Raw genomic sequence first — 7,688 nt, 5'->3', positions numbered from 1 at the left:
GTCGAAGTCATTCAAATACTTTGGCGATTCTTGACTGTGTCGTGTTAAGTTTTATATCTTATCTACGACATTTCGTCACCAGACGTCCTTTGACTGGCCTTTGGGAAGAATTTGGCAGTAAACCTTTCATACCTGGTCCAGTACATGTTAACGTAAAATCACATACTACACTTCGAGACATCGCGTTAAGTATTCAGTCTGATAACTGGCCGATTAAATGTTAACACCACATCAGGGACTCCCTGGCTCAGTTGGTTAGCGCGCTAGCGCAGCTTAATGACCCAGGAGTCTCTCACCAATGCGGTCGCTGTGAGTTCAAGTCCAGCTCATGCCGGCTTCCTCTCCGGCCGTACGTGGGGAAGGTCTGTCAGCAACCTGCGGATGGTCGTGGGTTTCCCCCGGGCTGTGCCCGGTTTCCACCCACCATAATGCTGGCCGCCGTCGTTTAAGTGAAATATTCTTGAGTACGGCGTAAAACACCAATCAAATAAATAAATAAATAAATAATGCCACACCAAGAACAAAACATTTAAAGGCTCATTCATCGTGTTGAATTAGATCGCCACGATGGGTATATGAGCATTTGCAATCAAGGGGCAACTGATATACATATTTTGTTACCGGCAACTGATATACATATTTTGTTACCGGCAACTGATATACATATTTTGTTACCGGCAACCGATATACATATTTTGTTGCCGGTAACTGATATTCTAGCATAATACTCGGTTTAAAATACTGATTTCACTAAGACGCCTAGAACATACCTTGCGTCTTTCTCCAACATCACTGAAAACTGTTTATATGATTCCGTCCTATTTTCGTACTTTATATACTTTCTTAGTTCTATAGTGGCATGTGTTATACTTCATATCCAACCACAACTAATTAACTTAATTCACAATCACGATGAGATGGTCTTATTTCTTTATCTGCGGTCGCTGTGAGTTCAAGTCCAGCTCATGCTGGCTTCCTCTCCGGCCGTAAGTGGGAAGGTCTTCCAGCAACCTGCGGATGGTCGTGGGTTTGCCCCGGGCTCTGCCCGGTTTCCACTCACCATAATGCTGGCCGCCGTCGTATAAGTGAAATATTCTTGAGTACGGCGTAAAACACCAATCAAGTAAATAAATAAATAAATAAATAAATAAATATTTATTTATCTGATTGGTGTATTACTCAAAATACTGAATAACTTTACACTGTTGCTGGTCAGGCTTGAAGCTGGAGGAAACCGGACCACCGACCTTCGCCTAGTAACAAACAATGAGATACTTTTTAAAATTTAATTAAATTAAATTTAATTTATTTATTTGATTGGTGTTTTACGCCGTACTCAAGAATATTTCACTTACACGACGGCGACCAGCATTATGTTAGGAGGAAACCGAGCAAAGGTTTTCGTCCTCAGCCATCTCAGTTTCGAACCAACATCACTGTCCACAACGCGTTGTAAATGTCAGAAGACTGGCCAAAAACATCTTTACAATAACGACACCGTGAAAAATGTACATCTGATATGAAGGATGAAGGACTTAATACTTGCTAAAACTAAAGATAATTAATACAACGTTATATATAGGGAGCGTTTGGTACCTGCTGAGACTTTTCAAAATGGTAAGATAACAAACAGAGTACAGTACAGTTATGCAGTTCAGCAACGTTGATACATATATGCTGTCTGGCGCATATACATGTCAGTGGAGGTCTAGCTCTCATATTCACATACGTTTGAAATCAGACCAAGAATTGGCTAAAGTGGAACACGAGACCGTTTGTGCTTAAGTCAAAAACTTGAAATGTGATTTAAGCGCCTTACTTTCTAAACTGGAAATATTGTGCATCCTTTGTGTTACCTAAATATATCAAATCTGAATCCCACTGACCAGAAGCTGCGGATCACATAGAGCCTTCAGTTTTTAACGTAAGTCAAAAATTGCTCTGTGGAATCGGCCCCTGGGCTCAACTCAACTGATGCCAGTTGATCCGGCGTTCAGTTTGGAGTCAGTAGTGGGCCAATATCAAGTTATCTTAAGTAAACAGTTTCTAGAAATCAAGTTTTAAGTCTAGTGATCCACCTAGCCCCCCCTCCCCCCTCCCCTCACAGTTTCTTGTTTTTCAGACAAATGCACCATTAACAGTGCCAGTTATGGCGACGGAGATGTGCATCCAAATGCTTGCTGCAAAGTACTAGTAGCCAAACTAGTATACAGTAGTGTTGCCTAAAAAGCACGCCAGAATTCATTCTCATTCATGAGTATTGAGTGAATTTTCTCAGGATGGTATACTTTTTAATATCTTACCCCAGGCTGTTCCAGCATCGAAATGAGTGAACCCCAAGCTACTGAGCGTAAAACACAACTTGATGTTTATTTATTCATTTATTTATTTATTTGATTGGTGTTTCACGCCATACTCAAGAATATTTCACTTATACAACGGCGGCCAGTATTATGGTGGGTGGAAACCGGGCACAGCCCGGGGGAAACCCACGACCATCCGCAGGTTGCTGACAGTCCTTCCCCACATACGGCCGGAGAGGAAGCCAGCATGAGCTGGACTTGAACTCACAGCGACCGCATTGGTGAGAGACTCCTGGGTCATTACGCTGCGCTAGCGCGCTAATCAACTGAGCCACGGAGGCCCCCAGAATCTGATATTTTAAAATACCCTTTCTTTCTGACACTCAAGATTGATTCATCTATCTAAAATTTAAACTGTTTCTAAAACTTAAACCCAAACGGCACGCTCAAAACACGTGGAAGGAGCACGACAAACTTCACCAGTGTCTGTAAGTTTTCAGAAAACTGAATTTGTTCAATGGGATAAAGATCTAGAGTTCTTAGGAAACATAAATTGTGATGACAACATTTACCGAATTCATAAGATCTCAATTAATGTGTCTAGAGAAAAGAACAGAAACAAAGCCTTCTTCCTCAAACCTGGTGGCTATCTGTAAAAATACCATGAATCTGACTCCTGTGATCCTTCCGAACTTCAGAACTTAAAACAGGTGTGTTGAATACGTCAGAGGCTAGAAGTGGATAGACAGGACCTCCGAGTATCTTGCCACCAATCGGTTTGAAGTCCAGTGCATCTGTCAGCCGTGTCTATCAAGAGAGTACATGATGGTTGGCTATGTCTCCAGTGTAAACCTTGCTGCATCTTGAATGCGGATAGCTTGCATGAGAAAGATCTATGGTACTCGAGTGCGTCAGCAGTCTGTGTTACTAACTTGAGTGCACTTGAGTGCGTCCTTCAAGTTCTGTGTACAAGAGGTAGATTCTACTCGATTGCAAACTAACGAGGCGTATACGGTAATTGACTAATAACAATTTGCCTAACAAGCTCTCGGTAGCATGACTGGCCTGCTCATATCATCAAGATGAAACTGAAGACCAGACTACGAAAAAGTTATCCACTGGTACACTTAAAAAGTTAATCTATTCATTTAACAGAAACTCTGTTGTCTGAGTGATGCCAGAATATATTCTGCTATTGCAGCAGATTGTTCGGTTAAATATACTAACACACATTTTCTTTAAATTCAACATAAATATTCCAAGATATTAGGTTGAATGTGACAGAATACTGTGTTATAACAGAACACATTCTAGCATCACTCAGGCAACAGATTTTCTGTTAGAATTAACAAATTAATTTTTTGAGTGTTCCAAAGAGTTCTACACCATAGTGATTCAGCAGTCAACAACAACATGTGAACAAATTCTCGTAACATGTTTTTTAAACAATTAAATTTCATATCTTTGCAAACCAAGTCGAAAATTACTAACCAAAATCTAAGGCTAGTATTTGTACTTAGTTAATTTGGGGCGATTGTAGCGATTGTGAATACTTATAACAGGGTTTTTGGGGGCGATTGTAGCGATTGTGAATACTTATAACAGGGTCTTTGGGGGCGATTGTAGCGATTGTGAATACTTATAACAGGGTCTGTGGGGCGATTGTAGCGATTGTGAATACTTATAACAGGGTCTTTGGGGGCAATTGTAGCGATTGTGAATACTTATAACAGGGTCTTTGGGGCGATTGTAGCGATTGTGAATACTTATAACAGGGTCTGTGGGGCGATTGTAGCAATTGTGAATACTTATAACAGGGTCTTTGGGGGCAATTGTAGCGATTGTGAATACTTATAACAGGGTCTTTGGGGCGATTGTGAATACTTATAACAGGGTCTGTGGGGCGATTGTAGTAATTGTGAATACTTATAACAGGGTCTTTGGGGGCAATTGTAGCGATTGTGAATACTTATAACAGGGTCTTTGGGGCGATTGTAGCGATTGTGAATACTTTCAACTGCAATTCAACACAAAACGAACTGTTTTTTTTGGAGGGGTGTGGGGAAGGGGGGGGGGGGGCTGCTTACCAAATTTCAACAAAATATATGTAGCATACAAAACTCGTCAAAACCAGCTGTGTGGAATATGAAGTTTTTCAGTTACGTCATTATGGACAGCAGAGTGACATCACCCTGTATCACACTTTTTCAGCCATAAAGGCAAAGAACATACTAAAACAACATACAAGAACATACAAAAGACCATTTAATATTGTCTGGGAAAAACAGTTTGATTTATTTTTTTAAGAATATTTTTCGACCTAGTAAAATGCATTTAAAACTTTGGATTCCACTGTGATCTTTTCTGACCGAATTCTGACACACACAGATTGGTATACTTCATCATTCAAAATGCATTTTCATTTAGAGCTACGAATGCATTCAACAAATGAACCTTGAAACGCCAAGCCATAAAGTATTGCTGTGACGTCACGGATACCCTCTTGGAGGTTTCCACAGACCACCATAGAATCCTTATCAATGCATTTTAGTTGGTTAGAATACTTCCAATATATATATATATATATATATATATATATATATATATATATATATATATATATATATTTTCTGGACAGTGTTTAATGGTCATTCACCCGATAATTACTTTGTTTTCTTTGTCTTTAAGACACGGTAGGGTTTGAAGTTTAAATTTGTACATCTAGCAAACAACCCGCAGAACACTGATATACACATACATACATTTGTAATATTGGAAACCCAAACCCATCCAAGAACATTCTTCAAACACAAGATCTACCTAGCCCGGTCTTAATAATTAGCCTACCTTTTCTATATTCTATATACCACCTTGTGTTAGCTTGAAGATTGACCCTTTCACACTGTAAAGCGACAATAACGCGTCATAAAGAGACGTCATTCTATTGTTGTAACATCATATCTCGTGATACCTGCCAAGGCCTTGCCCATGGTTCTGAACTTGTACGGCAGAAGACTCCATTCAAATAAACAAACACATGTACACACGCTCATTTGATTGATTGATTGGTTTTTTTTTGTTGCTCAACAATAACAACCTAAGCAATAGGTGGACACCTTCCACACGTTATGGGTTAGTACAGCATATCCGATTGGCTACATTTTGTCACTGCAAAACTTATTTTCTAATTTTTCCCCCCCATTTTCTCTTGAAGCAATTAAACTATGATTATCTCTTATAAACAATCACAAGATCCATTCTGTAACATTGTTACACACACACTAAAACAAAATGTAAAACTATCAATATATTAATTAAAATCTATACATTTAATGAAAAAGATTCAAACAAGCTCGCAATTGACATTCACAGTCTACGTTAGTTGTCAACAACTGAATCTGCATTCATTTACACCATCTGTAATCACTGCATTACACATACATGTACGGTATCTGTAATCACTGCATTACACATACATGTATGGTATCTGTAGTCACTGCATTACACATACATGTATGGTATCTGTAGTCTCTGCATTACACATACATGTACGGTATCTGTAATCACTGCATTACACATACATGTTTGGTATCTGTAGTCACTGCATTACACATACATGTGTAAATGCACAATATGTGTAATCAGCAAATTACAATACATAGACATTACTGTTATAACTGCATGTAAATTTTCTGTAATCACTACAGCACCCAAACATGCACAGTATTGATAACCACTGCATAACATGCACACGTACATTATCTGTAATCACTGCATTTCATATGCATTATCTGTAATCAGTGCATTACACAAACATGTGCATTATCTGTAATCACTGCATTACCCTTTCATGTACATTACCTGTAATCAGTGCATTACACAAACACGTATATTACCTGTAATCAGTGCATTACACGCAGCACATGCGAAACAAGAACTCAATGTGGACAATACCATGCTGGTCCCATCGCACTCAGTCACAGCAGACATGAGACTAGAGCCCATTCTGAGAATCTGTCACAAACTGTGCCTGGCGTTACTTCCGTGATAACATACAGTGAAGAGATACATCACCATGGTGTATGCCTTTGATGCAGTGTTGCAACAGCTTTGTAGAATGGGCCCCAGACATGACACCAAGTCATAGTATATAAATACTGACACCAGACATGACACCAGCCCACCCAGTCACAATTAGATGATGACACCAGGCAAATCAGTACTTGGCCTATACCTTTCTCACTCAGAGCCAGGCAAATCACATGTAGAGTAGAAAAAAAGACTACAGATACGACAGTAAAAATAGTTCCAACAGACTATGAAGCCTTTAACTATGTCAACTTCTTTGATAGTGTATTTGTTTTTTTTGTTTTTTTTCCACGTGACCAGCCTCATACATGTAACAGCCACATAGATGTAACATGACCAGCCACATACATGTAACAGCCACATGCATGTAACATGACCAGCCACACACATGTAGCATGACCAGCCACATACATGTAACATGTAACAGCCACATACATGTAACATGACTAGCCATATACATGTAACATGACCAGCCACATACATGTAACATGTAAAAGCCACATACATGTAACATGACTAGCCATATACATGTAACATGACCAGCCACATACATGTAACATGTAAAAGCCACATACATATAACAGTCACATGCAGCACAAGAACATATTTAATAATGGTAATGCTTAAAAATATTCAAATTTAAAAGAGAGTGAATTGCTGACAACGCATGGAATGGAGTCAATGGATTAACAATTGTGTACCAAGAGATCACCTAAAAAAGAGAAAACAACAGATATCATGTACATAGCAAAGGTCCAAAACAAATATATATATATTCTGCATAAAATAGGGATGCCTACATATCAAAAGTGTATCACAACTGTATTGAACACCCATATATGTGACCAACGTGAAATTCTAGGTTTTGGAACAATCTATGGGAGCTGCCAGTGAGAGAGTGGGTTTAGCCACTGGGCCTGATCACTCTATACTCCTCTGCAGAAATCAACTGGATTAGACCATAAAAGGACCATGCACACACTATTAGATTTTCTTGGAATATTGATAGAAGTTCTATATTCTTCTTTTGTTTTTGTCCCCATGTTAATTTACTTATTTCTCTTCTCTTTTTCATTAGCTAGAATAATATAAAAAAAAAAAATCCCTACTGCCGATCCTATTTTCTGTAATATGGTCAAGTTGTGGGAAACAAAAATTTTTCTAAGGATGGCCTTAAAATGGCCTTTGCAGCCTATGTCAAAGCAGGAAACTGCCTATTTAACCTATTGTCGAGAAGACTTAAAAAAACAAAAAGACTACTGTCTAGGAGACTGAAAAAAAAAAACAAAACCCAAA

The sequence above is a fragment of the Liolophura sinensis genome, chromosome 2 (genome assembly GCF_032854445.1).
Source record: "Liolophura sinensis isolate JHLJ2023 chromosome 2, CUHK_Ljap_v2, whole genome shotgun sequence".
Taxonomy (NCBI): Eukaryota; Metazoa; Mollusca; class Polyplacophora; order Chitonida; family Chitonidae; genus Liolophura; species Liolophura sinensis.
This window is presented reverse-complemented; position numbering follows the sequence as displayed.